The following is a 17,500-nucleotide window of genomic DNA, read 5'->3' on the forward strand; positions in this document are numbered from 1 at the left end:
TCTCTCTCTCTCTCTCTCTCTCTCTCTCCTTCCGTCCCACACACACACACACACACACACACACACACACACACACACACACACACACACACACATATACACAGCCGGGTAGCTCAGTGGTTAGAGCGCTGGCTTCACAAGCCAGAGGACCGGGGTTCGATTCCCCGGCCGGGTGGAGATATTTGGGTGTGTCTCCTTTCACGTGTAGCCCCTGTTCACCTAGCAGTGAGTAGGTACGGGATGTAAATCGAAGAGTTGTGACCTTGTTGTCCCGGTGTGTGGTGTGTGCCTGGTCTGACGCCTATCCGAAGATCGGAAATAATGAGCTCTGAGCTCGTTCCGTACGGTAACGTCTGGCTGTCTCGTCAGAGACTGCAGCAGATCATACAGTGAAACACACACACACACCGCGTAGTGTAGTGGTTAGCACGCTCGACTCACAATCGAGAGGGCCGGGTTCGAGTCCCGGTAAGGGGAGAGGCAAATGGGCAAGCCTCTTAATGTGTAGCCCCTGTTCACCTAGCAGTAAATAGGTACGGGATGTAACTCGAGGGGTTGTGGCCTCGCTTTCCCGGTGTGTGTTGTGTGTTGATGTGGTCTCAGTCCTACCCGAAGATTGGTCTATGAGCTCTGAGCTCGCTCTGTAATGGGGAAGACTGGCTGGATGACCAGGAGGCGACCGAGGTGAATTACACACACTCGCTCTGTGGTTGCTCCTACTCCTCCCGCTCTCTAACTCTTGCCCCGCCTACACCTCCCTTCCATGCGCGCCCCCACACACACCCACGCGACCCCGCCACACCCACATGCTCTCTCTCTCTCTCTCTCTCTCTCTCTCTCTTCCTCGTCCTGTCCCTCTCCTCGCCCACACTCCTCACGTAATACAGATGTTTGCTAAGGGAAGTTTTTCTCCTGAGCAAAACGTTTCATCCTCACCTACTGCAGAAGGGAAACATTGCTGTGTGAAATGTGTGTTTCCTTTGATATGTTAGATTTTGGTTGGCAAGATTTTTAGTGCAAACGTCGCCACTTCCAGGAAACGTTTCTTGCGGGCCGGTGATTTGACGCGACGGAGAAGTTTCCTCCTGCAGTGGATTGATACCAAAAAGAGGCAGGGATGGACTCGGAAGACGGCGTCATTCGTAAACGTTCCATCTATCTCCTCGCCTCATCACCTCCAGTTTCTTCAGAGGACGCGGGTCTTTAATACTTGCCATCGACACCAAAACAAACCCATTACCCAACAAACATGAGACGTCTACGCTGTTATGGGGCAACGTTATTTATCTCCTGTGATGGGAGCGGCATAGCCAAAGTCGATAAACATAAAAATAAGAACCGAATCAATGAATGGACCACAGACCCCACGACCACCAGCCATTCCAGTCTGTCCCCCACAACTAACCTTCCATTACCCACCCACATACACACACCCACACCCTTCCTCCTTCCTCCTCCTCCTCTAAGGCCACATTCCCTTCCTTCCTACAGCGCTCTCCTGCCCTCAACATCACCCTCCTTCCGCCACACCTTCCTGTGCGGCTGCCACACTCCCTCCTACTGCCCCTCCCACAGGAATATTACCACCCTCCTTCCTTCCCCACTCTTTTCTCTCTCACTTCTACTCTCCTGCAGTCTAACCCTAATCCATCCAGCTCCACCACGCCTCTCCTCCCTTCACCGCAGCGGCCTGTCCTTCACACCCCGCCAGCAGGAGCAGACAGGCTGTTGTTCCCTTGACAAGCTGGGTCTATGTAGTGGGCGGCGGGGGTTCTCTCAGTCTCTCTCAGTGTCTGTCTGTCTCCCTCTCTTCCCTAGCATCTTTTATTTTTCTCATATAAACTACTATGATTGTGTCTCTCTCTCTCTCTCTCTCTCTCTCTCTCTCTCTCTCTCTCTCTCTCTCTCTCTCATTATGTACTTTTACGCCCTTTCCTCTTCATCATTAAGTTAGCTGGTTGGTTGGTTAGCGTGTGTGCGTGAGTGTCTCTGTTTACCTGGCTCGCTTGCTGTCTGGCCCGCAGTCTCATTGTTTTCCCGGCTATTCGCTTTCTGCCTGTCTGTCTCAATTACTGCCTGCCTGTTTTACTTTGTTCGCTGGTCTCTCTAAACTTCCACCTATTTCACTTTCTGCCTGTCTGTTTCACCATCCACGTGTCCCGCTGTCTTTCCACTATCTCACTTTCTGTCAGTCTCTCACTTTCTGCCTGTCTCTTCTGCTTTCTGCTTGCCTGTTTCACTCTGTCCTACCCGTCGCGCTGTCTGCCCGCCTGGCGCCAGCTGGACGGGCTTTTAGCATTGGCTTAGATGTTTCACTGAGCAGGAATGTGTGGTATTAGTCAGCGGTAGAGGGCGGCAGGGGACGGGGCGGCAGGAGGTAAGGAGCAGTGGAGGGCTAAGAAGGGAAGAAGGTAGTGGGAGAGGGAGGGAGGAAAGGAAATAAGGAAATGATAGGAGTCGGGGAAGGAGACCGAGGGAGGGAAATAAGGAAAGGATAGCTGGTGCAGAGGAGGGAAATGGGATCGCTGGAGGGAAGGAGGGATGAGGGAGGAAGGAAGGGAGGGAGAGACAGAGAGGGCAATAAGAAGAGCACACTGGAATGCACAGGAGGATAAATGAAAGCGAAGAAACTACGAAGAGAAAGGAGCAAGCGAGTAAGGGAAGAGAAAGAAAAAAAAATTCTCCGACACTAAGGACATTTCTGTTTCGGCTTCGGTGAGTCTTGGGTGGCCAGGTGAGGTCACGCCGGGTCACGGACGCTAAACCAGGCTAACCATCGCTACACTTTTAACCCCTTGAATACCATGATGCGTTTCCATACTCATTCTGTTTACTATTTGGTAATTTTATACAGCTTTAAAACTCATATGGGAATTGAAATAGTTTGGACTGTGGCCATTAATCTTCTGACCTCCATAGACCCTTGGTAATGTTAATTAAAGGGTCTAACCGTACACAAAACTCAAGGTAAAATAATGTCACAGAATTGAAGGGGTTAATATCTGGTCATAACACCGCTACACTGATATATATTCATCAAACTTCCTACAGCGACAAAATAAACAACCTCTTTTCTTTATACAAGAATAAATACAATCCAGAAAAGAAAATAAGAAAAAAAAGTAAGTCTATCAACGACATTCAAACATTTACAGTAACATGAATGTATCGACCGAGACGCGATGTCCTTTCTGTGCTGCTTCCATTTCTCTCCTACAGAAACCTTACCATTAGTATTCCCGTCCATACCCTGTACACACTAACAATGAATACTGACTGAGCCTCGCTGCACTGCCCTACCTGCGCGTGCTATATAGTGCTGCTCCCATACCTCTCCCACACAAGCCTCACCATTACTACAGCCGTCCATACCCTCCACACACAGACATAACAGTGACATATCGAGCAGCCACACTCGCCAGACCCTCAGCCCTGTACACTGACCGAGGAGTGACGGTGCTTATGGCGTCACTGACAATACCCGTAACTCAAGCCGCACGCAACGCAAGGCAGCCGTCTTCCAAAGGGTGGCGCTGTTATCGATACAAAGCGGGGCGTTCTTCTTCGTTAAGTTCCCGGTACTGTCTAGGGAAGGTGGTGAGCGGCGGGGGTCACAAAGCGGGTGCGTGGCGGCGTGGCGTGGTGTTAAGGGATAAAGTAGGAGTGTGTGTTGTGAGGTCGAGTATCTACAGGTTGAGGAATAACTGGGTAACTGGGTGAGTTTGGAGAGGTAGGCTAGTCTCACTCCGGCTTTCGGCAAGAAACGTAAACTTTTTTTTCTTTCATTCCGCTGATATTTTCTCTTTGACATAGTGTGTGTGTGTGTGTGTGTGTGTGTGTGTGTGTGTACACACACACACACACACACACACACACACACACACACACACACACACACACACACACACACACACACACACACACACACACACACACACACACAGAGAGAGAGAGAGAGAGAGAGAGAGAGAGAGAGAGAGAGAGAGAGAGAGAGAGAGAGAGAGAGAGAGAGAGAGAGAGAGAGAGAGAGAGAGAGAGAGAGAGAGAGAGAGAGAGAGAGAGAGAGAGAGAGACTACTTAATATCATGAAAGCAAAAACAAACTTGGCAGAGTCCCAATAATACTTAAGAGCAAGCAATTGTCTCTCTCTCTCTCTCTCTCTCTCTCTCTCTCTCTCTCTATTCACTTAAGCTTTACCATCCTTGTGCCATAATTCCGAGAGAGAGAGAGAGAGAGAGAGAGAGAGAGAGAGAGAGAGAGAGAGAGAGAGAGAGAGAGAGAGAGAGAGAGAGAGAGAGAGAGAGAGAGAGAGAGAGAGAGAGAGAGAGAGAGAGAGAGAGAGATTAACTGACTGACTGATTAACTAACTGATTAATGACTGTCTGACGCCGCAATAACAATGTGATATGATACCAGAGAGAGAGAGAGAGAGAGAGAGAGAGAGAGAGAGAGAGAGAGAGAGAGAGAGACGTATACCATCATTATTTTGTGCTTAGTTTCGCTATGCTCCTTTAAACACACACACACACACACACACACACACACACACACACACACACACACACACACACACACACACACACACACACACACACACACTAAGTAGCTTGTTATATAATACAGTAAAGATTTCACATATTATAAAGATATCGAAAGGAAAAAAAAATGGAGCAAATAATAGACAGTTTGGTTTCTTATCGAGGTGTAAAAGTTCTTTGTTTCGATGTTATTGCAATTTCTTTCACTATTCTTATCTAGTTTTGTTATTTGCTAAGATTATTGCTGGTTATCATTTCCACCAATTTCTACATGCATATCTTGGTCTGGTTCATGTTATACTGGTGGAAGGTTCGCTAGTTGTATTGTCTCCTCGCGCCGTGACTCACTCCTCCTCCCTCACACCCTTTGTAATTGTAGTTGACTGGTATTATTCTGTTAAAATATATCATGTGTCCGGCGATCATCAATACCAAATAATATGTGATCACTGCGGAGGTTCAAAGGAGCAAAAGAGAGAGAGAGAAAAAATATATTACACATAATTCAACATCAAAGGATCGCTCTAACTAACTCTCTCTTCCTTTTCCCAATGTGTTCTATGAATGATACGTTAAATATTTTATAGCCTTTGCTTTGTTTTTTTTTCTGAGATAACCTTTTTCTTCTAGCGTGATGTGAATTATGGAGAGTTTTCCACGAACAACTCCTCCTGCTCATCGGATCAGCGACAAACAGCAGCTGCCTCAGTGATCCTCATTTATGCGACACTAAAATATTCTCATCCTGACACATGTTGCAGCGCTTGTGTGTGTGTGTGTGTGTGTGTGTGTGTGTGTGTGTGTGTGTGTGTGTGTGTGTGTGTGTGTGTGTGTGTGCACCATTACAACAGAACGCGTCTCGAGCTGCACAACTTCTTTTATGAACTACAGGAGGGAAAAAAAGTTAGCGGAGGAAAATGTTTACAAATAATTAAGGCGTGTTTGCAGATACCAGAGTGAGTCGCGTAAAACTGAATGAGATATGAGGTATTTTATTTCTACTCTCCCATTTTTAGTTTCCAGAGGGCGGAGCGTCGAGCCTTCGTATCACACTGGTGTATAAACAGGATTGACGGATATCTCTCTGTGCTTGGTAATTGTGATTCAAACGACCAGGGAGACCATGAGAGCTGTGGAAATAAGTGGCAATGTGGTGGGTGTGGCGGAGAGTGGCTTTCAAATGGATAAACAGATAGGTGTGTGTGTGTGTGTGTGTGTGTGTGTGTGTGTGTGTGTGTGTGTGTGTGTGTGTGTGTGTGTGTGCACACACACACACACACACACACACACACACACACACACACACACACACACACACACACACACACACACACACACACACCACACACGAGGACACGAGACAACAAAAGCTTTACTCAAATACTGTACACTAAAACAAAGAAAACACGAACAGGCAATTATATAAATCACACAGACAAAATACAAGTAAAATGATACATAGATATATAGATGAGTTAGCCAGACAGACCAACAAATAATTCAATATCTCAAATATCCTTACTACACATACATACACACACACACACACACACACACACACACACACACACACACACACACACACACACACACACACACTCACACACACTCAACAAAATGGCGAAACTCAGAACCAGTAATACATTTCCTTCCAAATTAGTCGTAGCAATGAGACCCTCCAGCCTTTCTCCTCCGTCCTGGCACCTCCCCCATCCCCTCGACCCGGCCCCGTGTGATCCCCGCCCGGAGAACCTCGAATAAAAGTGTGCTGGAGGAGAAGCTGCATGCGGGTGTTAAGCCTCATCACGGGGAAGACTCGGCTACACGAACAATGGGCGCTGAGAGAAGCTAGAAACTCACTCACTCTCTCACTGTCTTTCTCTCCTCTTTCTTTCTCTCTTTTTCTTCGCCTCGTTTTCTATACTATTACTATCTGCTCTTCTTCTTCTCCTTCTTCTTCTAGCCTTCCTTTCCTTAGTGAGTGTCTTTTGTTTTCGTTTATTATTTCGTTCGTTTGTTGGTGCTTTACGTAATCTCCTTTCCTCATTTCCTCTCTTTGCTCTTCTTATATACGCATTAGTGATTCTTACGTATTCTATCTTCTTTTCCATTCTTTCGTCTTTTCCATTTTGCAAGATTTTTTTTCTTATGATATTTACTTTACTACGCAATTTTGTACTGCTCTCTTCTCTCTCTCTCTCTCTCTCTCTCTCTCTCTCTCTAGGTCTCTCTCTGCACGTGGCATCAAAACACTTTCCAGACCTTTTATTGCATTATTAATCACATCAACAAGCAAGACGGAGCAACAACATGTCTATTTCTTAGTAATACTCTTCACTTGAGAATTGGAGGCTAGTGTGATTGAAAAAAAGAGAAAAGAGAGAGTAGAGAGAGAGAGAGAGAGAGAGAGAGAGAGAGAGAGAGAGAGAGAGAGAGAGAGAGAGAGAGAGAGAGAGAGAGAGAGAGAGAACAATGTGATATTATATAAAGACGAATTCATATCTGTATCTGAAGACGAAGAAAACGAAGAAAAAGAAGAAAAGAAGGACAAATAAGCAAAGCAAGGAAAACTAAGAGAACAGAGAAGTATGAAAGACGAGTAAAGACGACAAATGACATGAAAGCACAAGGAAAGAAGAGAACAGCAACGTTAGTTTTGTAATACCTTCATCTTACTCACTCCTCAACCTTCAAAGCTTTTCGTACCACTCACTCACTCACTCACTCACTCATTCCTACAAGTATTCAGGTATTCATGGTGGTGGGTGATTCAAAGCCGCTGTGTGTGTGTGTGTGTGTGTGTGTGTGTGTGTGTGTGTGTGTGTGTGTGTGTGTGTGTGTGTGTGTGTGTGTGTGTGTGTGTGTGAGTGTTATTTATCTATTGCTGTCTGTGTTCTTGCCAGTCTGCCTCTCTGTATTCATGTTTCTTTTCTGCTTCTGTCGTTCTAGTTCTCTGTGAGTCACTCTCTCTCTCTCTCTCTCTCTCTCTCTCTCTCTCTCTCTCTCTGCTTTGGACACATGCCAAAGGAGCTGGAAAAGAAAGGTGAGGAGTGAGGGAGGAGTGAAGGGAAGACTGTAGCAAAGAAAGAATGGCGGGGAAGGGGCGGAGAGGCAAGGAGAAAAGCAGGGAAATGATAGATGGCACAAAATGACATGAGGGGAAGGAAACGCAATTGAGGGCATGTATGAAAGGAAAGGAAGGTGTTGGAAGATATTTTTTGTCAAACGTGCGATGAAAGAAATCCGATCAAAGGAAATCTATCACAGTTTTTGAAGTCCTTTTTTCCTCCTAATCCCATTCCTGTCAGCGGGAAAGGTCAGTGGGAGAAGGAGGAGATGACAGAAATAGGCGGCGTGGTGTGCTGCCTCTATATTAATTTCCATCTCTCGGGATTCTTAATTCCAAGGTATTTTATTCAGCCACTCCATTGGCACGCCGCACCACAGACCATCCCCTCGCCTGCTATTTAGGTAACAAAGCTGACAGGATAGATGGACAAAGGTCAAGTGTTTACCGCAGACATGGAACAGAATTCCACCCCGCACCAAAGTGGATTGGTTGACTGACGGTCGGGGACACTAACCACTTCACCAGCACGGCAATGATTTGTTGTCGGATAAAAAGTCTAGTGGTTCTCTCACGCAGGAAACTGGTTTGGGGCCTCGAATTCAGATTAAGGGGACGTGGGGCGACCCTTACCAAGTCCCGGCACGCAGAGCTATACGTCGCCATGACAACGATGCTATCTTCTCTTCGTCTACTTTTCGTACACCATAAGCTTTAAAAATCGTCATGGAAACGACTAGATGTTGGCAGCGGCAGGAGTGGCATCCTATGGTTCCGCGCCGCAATATCTGGCACCAGTCTGCATGGGAATGTGGTTTGGGAGCGGCGAGGAAGATGTGATAACGACAGTAATCCAGGATATATACACTCCAGTGTCCGGAGAGAGCGAGACACTACTTGGCTCTTTGGCCGTCACCGCCTGGGTACGTCACTGAGACGAGACACGATGAATTTAATTCGATGATGCACATAAATAGAAATAATTAGACTTGAAAGGAATGGTAGTATAGGGGCTTTATAGCCTCGTATCTCGTATGATGAATCCATCACTGGCAGGCGAACTCTGGGACTGACGCTTCCTATTGGGTCTTCCTATCAATAGAAACTTTTACAAACGACGTCATCAATTATATTATCTGGGCTCCTCTGGTTTCCTTAGCGCCAATCATTCCTGAAGCAGCATCAGCGATCATCGATTTGTAGAGTGACAGGTAATGTTGCTCCAGGTAGTGATGACACAACGTCCTGAAGATTCCACGTTTATAAATCGAATATAAACTACCACACTAAAACATCTGCATCACATCAAGAGTTCCGCGACGACTAAAAAGTACCACAACAGACAAACATACGTCGCTACATACCATTTTCTTGTACGGATTATTCTGTAGAACATGCCATCACTACTTTATACAACTGTACGTACATACCCTTCCTGCTCTCCTCACTTCCCGTACCAAGTGAGCAAACCGAGACAAAAATAAGAGAAAATACCGGACAAAGACAAGCGAACGCGACCCACAAAGCCGCGGAACAATAAACTTCAGTAATCCCTCGCTACACGGCTTCATTTTCGTATTTCTTGACGGACCCAGAGAGGAGAGAGAACACAAAGGTTGCAACACCCATTACGGCCGCCTTGACTTCACTAAAGCCTCGGAGTCCCGCATGAAATCTTTATTGAGGGAACGACTCAGGAAGCGGCGCGAGGGACAGACGTAATGGTGGATTTCAGGACGAGAGAGAGAGAGAGAGAGAGAGAGAGAGAGAGAGAGAGAGAGAGAGAGAGAGAGAGAGAGAGAGAGAGAGAGAGAGAGAGAGAGAGAGAGAGAGAGAGAGAGAGAGAGAGAGAGAGAGAGAGAGAGAGAGAGAGAGAGACACTTAAAGGGGTAAAATCCACGGGGAAAGAAAGAAAACGGGTGTGATAGCGTAATAACAGTGTACAAATGAATAACAAGGAGGCAACAAAGGAAGGAGGAACACAGGAACAAAGGCGTCTCGGGAGCAGAACACAAGAAAAAGAAATAGAGAAGAAAAGATCACGAAGAACTCCGCTGGAAAACAAAGAAAAGGAAAAAAAAAGAAAGAACTGGTGTGATGACATAATTGAGGCGTATAAGTGAGTCACGAGGAGGAGGAGGATGAGGAAGAGGAGGAGGAGGAGGAGGAGAAGAGAGAGAGAGAGAGAGAGAGAGAGAGAGAGAGAGAGAGAGAGAGAGAGAGAGAGAGAGAGAGAGAGAGAGAGAGAGAGAGAGAGAGAGAGAGAGAGAGAGAGAGAGAGAGAGAGAGAGAGAGAGAGAGAGAGAACAAACAAAGGAAGCATCAGCAAAGTCACCCTTTCTCCCAAACACCAGACCGAGATAGAAATTGAAATTATGGGTCTCGGCTGAACGATCGCCAACATACACAGAGGCCAGGCTCAGCGCAGCAGGAAACGAGGATGAATGGGGCACACTATCCCGCCACATCGTTACCTCCGCGGATGGGCTTGGCAGACACCTACACACCAACACTGCCAAGGACAACAATGCCAATCCAACTTACGCGTACTTACCACCAATACTGCCTCCCGCTGACCTTGTCTGTGTGTTGTAAGGAGTCGAAGGAGATCTCATGCTTGTTAAACTGATGAAGTAGTGGAGGTAAACTGCGTGCTATATTAATTAATGTGTTTTGATATAGTGAAGGTAAAGATAATGTTCTCTAACTAGAAAAATGTAAAAGTGAGGTAAAGGCTTTAATCAATATTGACGTAAATGCTGTTCGTTTTTGTTTTTTGGTTTGTTTTGTTCACTAGTAAATCAATTCTGTAAATGGCTTGTAAAGTTGTACTCGTACGTAAGTGTTCCCTAATGTAACATCGTAAATAATTTCCAAAGCACTAAACTCGTGAAATAGTCGCCTACTTTCTAAAGGGGAACACTTTTTGGCCAGATGTACTACCACTGTCTGCGTGTGAAAGAAAAAAAAAACTGCAATTCCGGTCAGCGAGTCTCCGAGTTAAAGGCGAAGACGTGATGGGAGTGACGCACAGCAACAGACGTCGCTTAGTAATGACGAGCACGCCGCCACGTATTATACTGTACGCCAAAAACATTGATTAAAGACGAGATAGCAACTCGTCCAGGGGAAATGCCTCTGACACTCCCCACCACCTGTGCACCAAAACGCAATATGAACACAAAACATTATAGAACCACGAAGACTACATACACCTCTGCTTGGATAAATATTACAGGGATAAGAAAAAAATCGCAATTCACATCAATCCCATAATGCTTGAACATAGACGCCACAACACACACTACCCCACAACAACGTACCATACCAACACATACCATACCATACCATACCACACAATCACTCCGCCTTACAGGACTCTACAAACAACACAAATAGAGTTCCCATACTTTTGGCTAACTCTAATTATCTTTAAGGGAATTGGCAATCAAGTGGGCCTTTTTGTTCTTATTTTTTGTTGTCCTTGGCCAGCTTCCTCTAAGCATTGAAAAAAAGAAAGAAATAAAAAGAAAAAAGGTACAGATGATATTAGTGCTCTACTGCTCTGCCTTTCCAACCACTGAGCTAGAAATCGTCCTTTAGACAACAAATAACTACAGAGGATATTTACAACCTCTCACCCTTCACACTTGTTCTCTTGACCCTTCCACTAGTATGCTCGGCTTTTTCCCTTCTCCAACTACAATACACACACACACACACACACACACACACACACACACACACACACACACACACAGACAGACACCTTTCGCTTGCCACCCAAAGAGCAAGGGACGAAAATACGAAGAGGGACGCAAGTGAAGCAGGTGAAGAGTTGGTGCAGGGAAAGGAAGGAAAGAATGGAAGACGAGCGACGGGGAATAAGTGTATTGAAGCGATAAGAAAGGGAGAGAGAGAGAGAGAGAGAGAGAGAGAGAGAGAGAGAGAGAGAGAGAGAGAGAGAGAGAGAGAGAGAGAGAGAGAGAGAGAGAGAGAGAGAGAGAGAGAGAGAGAGAGAGAGAGAGAGAGAGAGAGAGAGAGAGAGAGAGAGAGAGAGAGAGAGAGAGAGAGAGAGAGAGAGATGTGAACAGTGTAAAAGATAAAATTTCAAGATTGTAAGGAGTGAAAAAGAAAAAAAAAAGCAGGAGACAGTTTCAGGAAGGGAGTAAAGTTAAATGTAGTAAAGAGTGAAGGAAATTAGAGAGAGAGAGAGAGAGAGAGAGAGAGAGAGAGAGAGAGAGAGAGAGAGAGAGAGAGAGAGAGAGAGAGAGAGAGAGAGAGAGATTAATATTTTCCACATAAGTACACAATCGATAGTTACTCTCCCTTCTCTCCCTCTCTCCCTCCTCTCCCTCTCCCTCCTCCTCCTCCTCCTCCTCCCTACATGCTCCTCAACCACACAAATACTAGAAGAATAAGGAAAGTCATCTCTTCCATTACTCGCTCTGATGAACTCTCCCTGCTTAGACAAAACCCAGCAGTACTTTCTCCCCCTCTCTCTCTCTCTCTCTCTCTCTCTCTCTCTCTCTAGACAGGGACACACACAAAAAGAAAATTTAAGCTTTAAATGTGAAGGAAGATGGGGAATCCTTGTTAGATATACGAATTGTTTCCTTTTCCTGAGAGAGAGAGAGAGAGAGAGAGAGAGAGAGAGAGAGAGAGAGAGAGAGAGAGAGAGAGAGAGAGAGAGAGAGAGAGAGAGAGAGAGAGAGAGAGAGAGAGAATGGGGGACACAGGAAGTCAAAAGGACGACAAACCCACGGAGACACAGACAAGAACACACACACACACACACACACACACACACACACACACACACACACACACACACACACACACACACACACACACACAGACAGACACACAGACAGACAGACACACACACACACGTGAACAAATACGAAGACAAAGAAGGAAACAGAGAAGTAACTAAAGGTGAACGAAGAGGAGAAGGAGAAGGAAGTGAAGGAGGAAGAAGAAAATGAGGAGGAGGAGGAGGAGGAGAAGGAGGATGATGAGGGGGGATGGTAAGAGAGAAAGGACAATAACGAGGACAATAATGACGACGTTGATTGCAAAGGATTAAAAGGATAACGAACAGCGACAGTATTTTATGTCCTCTCTAGTCTGTGCCCTCGTCTGATTACTCGACACTACTCGCCACTACATACAAATACAGTACAACAGAGGAGACAATACAAAAGAAGCCTCCTCCCCATCCACCCATTCCTCCTCTAGTTGAAGTAGAGGAAAGTGGTAACATGCACTGGAGAATTAAACTTGATGATGATGATGATGAGGAGGGAGGAGGAGGAGGAAAAAAAAAAAAAAAACAGTGATGGAAAAAAAGCAGATTAACAACGATAGTTAAGTGAATGAAGGAGGAGGAGGAGGAGGAGGAGGAGGAGGAGGTTGAGGAACGAAATTAAAGAGGCGCAGGAGGATGAGGATGAGGAGGGAGGAGGAGGAGGGAGGAGGAAGAAGAAGAAGAAGAAGAAGAAGAAGAAGAAGAAGAAGAAGAAGAAGAAGAAGAAGAAGAAGAAGAAGAAGAAGAAGAAGAAGAAGAAGAAGAAGAAGAAGAAGAAGAAGAAGAAGAAGAAGAAGAAGAAGAAGAAGAAGAAAAAGAAGAAGAAGAAGGAGAATGAGAGGGAAGAGGAGGAGAAAAGGAGTAAAAAGAGGAGCAAGAAGAGGAGGAGGAAGGTGGAGACAAGCGGCAATATATTATGAAGGGGAGAGGAGGATGGGATCAGTCGATAAACAATTAGGAGTAAATACTGAACAAGAGGGAGAGGAAAGATAGAGAGGGAAGAGGGAAGGAGAGGAAGAAGAAAAGTATCTAATAAAAGTGCGGGGATGAGGGAGATCAATGAGAGAAGGAAGGGGAGTGATACGGAGGATGAACAGCGGGAAAACCAAGGAAATCCAAGGAAAAAAAGGGAAAAAAGGTAAAGAGAGAGAGAGAGAGAGAGAGAGAGAGAGAGAGAGAGAGAGAGAGAGAGAGAGAGAGAGAGAGAGAGAGAGAGAGAGAGAGAGAGAGAGAGATACAGCGGTTAAAAAAATGTCTATAAGAAGTGAAACACACACACACACACACACACACACACACACACACACACACACACACACACACACACACACACACACACACACACACACCAGCACCAGCACGCGGTAAGGAACACTTGAGCCACAACTTGTATGAAAATTAAGAGAAATATGATTCCCGTTCCGCACTGCACGTGGCGTGGATTTTAACCTGCCATTAGCTCTAATAGTGTACCATTTTCTTCGCATTTACCTCAGCATGCCGCGCATTTGTGTTCTGTTCCCATTACAATTCCACAGCGGATGGAATTCTAGCTAGACGCGGAAGAAATAGTGCACAGAGGAAAGAGAGAAGGAAAAGGAGGAAGAATATAAATAGAAAAAAATATGTTGTTATCACTGTGTATTCATGGATCCCTTCGTTTTGTTTTGGCGAAGGAGAAGACGAAGTGAAATATGAGAAAAAATACGTGTTTTTATCTCATTTATGGAGTGTTTGTGTTTTGAATTCAAAGATTGTACAAAAAGAAGATAAAAATAATGCTATTCCTTGAAATTGGTTGTCTCATTACGTTTTGTATTGAGATAAAGACTAAAATTTGGTACGTGTTTCTCTAATCATTTATCACTCAGGAATATATTCAAATGTCTTACAGCTATATCTCATTTCTAAGCAGAGAAGGAATTGCAAAACACATTCTTTTAAATATTTTTTTTGTGGAGGTTTTTAAAGATACTATGCATTACTTCTAGTACCATTAAGAGTCTTATGTCGCAGTGGAAGACTTAAGAAATAAAAAAAGAGAAAGGCAATTATCTTTCCGTATACATGAATAAACAACTCTCTTATTTTCGATGAAAAAGAAAATACTGAAAAAATGTAAACGAATGAGCTAAATTCAGAAAGCAGAACATTATCAAAGCAAAACAAAATACATTGAAAAAATAATAATTCTTGGTATTCATGATGGAATATCTTATTCCATTTTCTATTTAGATAAACATCCAGGAAATTAAGAGGCACATGAGCGAAAACGAAGAGAAGCGATGTAAAAACAAAGCGTATTAATTTAATACTAATGAAACCTATTTCGTGATCAAGATAAGGAACTTAACAGAATAGCAAATAACTAAGTAAGAAATAAAAAAAATAGCAAATATGAAGAAAAAAAAAATTCCTTCTTATTCTTTTCTATAAGTTTCATAAAAATAACAAAGTACTAAAGATGAACAAAAGGAAAACAGGAAAAATAAAACATGATATTTCTCGTATTCATCCACAACCTCCCTTTAAAAAATGAAGACAAACTGTAAGCATGAAAATAAAAGCAGTGTGGGCGTTTTAAGTCTCAGTTCCTCCGTTCTTCCCTTCAAGTCACATAAACCTTATATATGCTGCGGTCCTCCCCCGGACGAGTGGTCAACGCGGCAGTAAGGGATTATAAAGAAAATGGGGAATACATAGAGGGAAGAAAACGAGGGAGAGGCAAGACAATTTTCCTGTCATAAAACTTGCTTGGAAAAATATCTTGGCGTGGCTCCTTCAAGATTTTTCCTAAGATAACACCGGCATGGGAAGGGAAAGGGAAGGGAAAGGAAGGGAAGGGAAGAAGGAGGGAAGGGAAGGGATGGAGGAAGGGGGATGAAGAAGAAAAAAAGAAATTGGAGGAGAAATTTTACACATGAGAGGAAAAGAGAGAGCAGAGAGGTAGGAAAGGAAGAAAAGAAGAAACAAAGGAGACGGAGAGAAAAGAAATTGCATGTAGGTTTATGCACCACAGGAAGGAAGATAAGAGAGAGAGAGAGAGAGAGAGAGAGAGAGAGAGAGAGAGAGAGAGAGAGAGAGAGAGAGAGAGAGAGAGAGAGGAGGAGAGGGGAACAAAAAATCTGTGTACCACAAAGACATATATATTCCACAATCCTCTTAGCGTTCACAGGCCATAGAGAGAGAGAGAGAGAGAGAGAGAGAGAGAGAGAGAGAGAGAGAGAGAGAGAGAGAGAGAGAGAGAGAGAGAGAGTTGTATAGAGAGAATATATATTTCTTTAAAGTATCTATAAGTATGATGTATTTTTCCATCCTCCTCCTCCTCCTCCTTCCTTTATTCCATTATCTCCACTCTATCATTGATTTTCCCTCTGCCTTTTTCTCCTGTATTCGCTGAGAGATCTATTTCTCATTACAATTTATCCGTACCATCAACAAAATTCCTCTTATTTTACTTTTTTTTTTTTTTTTATCCTTCTGCCGATCATATGTTCCATCAGACCCTTCTCCCTAACCTTCCTCCTTCTCTCCTACGCTTTCCACTTCCCTCCGAACCTTCAAACGATCCTCTGCCCTCCCTCTCCTCCCGGAACCTCATATTCTTCCCATCTTTGAACTCTCTCCCATAGTAAACTGTCTTAAAGGGATGTGTGTGTGTGTGTGTGTGTGTGTGTGTGTGTGTGTGTGTGTGTGTGTGTGTGTGTGTGTGTGTGTGTGTGTTGGAGAAAGAGGAGCGAAGAGAGAGGGATGAAGGAAAGACGCAAGGAACGGTAGAGTAGTAATGTAAACGTGGCAAGCTGTGTCCGTAGAATTTTGCCTTGTAGAGTACACGATGCTGGTATGTTTATATGAGGAACCTGTAAGTAGAGAGAGAGTGGTATGATATATGGAGGAACGAGAGAGAGAGAGAGAGAGAGAGAGAGAGAGAGAGAGAGAGAGAGAGAGAGAGAGAGAGAGAGAGAGAGAGAGAGAGAGAGAGAGAGAGAGAGAGAGAGAGAGAGAGAGAGAGAGAGAGAGAGAGAGAGAGAGAGAGAGAGAGAGAGAGAGAGAGAGAGAGAGAGAGAGAGAGAGAGAGAGAGAGAGAGAGAGAGAGAGAGAGAGAGAGAGAGAGAGAGAGAGAGAGAGATGTAGAAAAAAAATATACGAATGCCACCTCACGAACGCATAACTGCACTACTGGTTATATATTATTAGTGTAAATGCCTCCACGGACCCTCATCCCACTCCCCCTTGCCAACCACCACCACCACCTCCACCACCACCACCACCACCACCAAAATACCAGGACCCCCCTTGGTAATGGTCCTCGGCAACCTAACCAGCGCCACAGTACCACAGCAAGGTAGGGGGACGCAGGCGGCTCACGAGGTAAGGCTAAGTGATTTTTGGGTCCAGTGTCAGTTGATACGACGCCATCAAAGGGACAGAAAGGAACGCAAAGGAAGAACAAACAGTAATAGATTCATATTTAAATTCCTGTACTCATTCTTTGCTTCTCCTCTTTCTATCTATTATATCTCTATCTACTTGTTTGTTATTTTTCTTATTTCATGTCTTCCTCTTCTTTCACTCGCACTGTTTATCTACACTTCACCTAAACCTTCTCTTTTACTCCGTTTGTCTTGTTTTCACTACATTCTTATTTTTCATAAACTCCTTTGTGTTTTCTTTTTATATATTCTTCCCCTTCGTTCTCCTTTCACTCATATTCATCATGTCATCTATGCCTCACCTAATCCTTCGCTTTGATTCCTTATTTCTTCTTTTCATTACCTTTTCACTTTTCATGAACTCCTTTTACGTTTTCTTTTATAAATTATTCTTCTTCCTTCTCCTTTTTAACTCATATTCCAAAAGGTATCTTGGTCTTTCTCTTTTATTTCTTCTTCTTGCTTCTTTTATTACTTCCTTACTTCAACGTTATTTATCTACATTTCTCTTCTAACTTGTTCCTTTTCCTTGCTTCTCCTCTTCATCTTCCTTCGTCCTTTCTCCTCCTCTTCCACGACATGCTTCCTATCACGTCCCTAACTACCTTTAACCCTCTCATAACTCGCTGACCTCTGGCTCACCTCCATTCCC

The sequence above is a fragment of the Portunus trituberculatus genome, chromosome 43, assembly GCF_017591435.1.
Source record: "Portunus trituberculatus isolate SZX2019 chromosome 43, ASM1759143v1, whole genome shotgun sequence".
NCBI lineage: Eukaryota > Metazoa > Arthropoda > Malacostraca > Decapoda > Portunidae > Portunus > Portunus trituberculatus.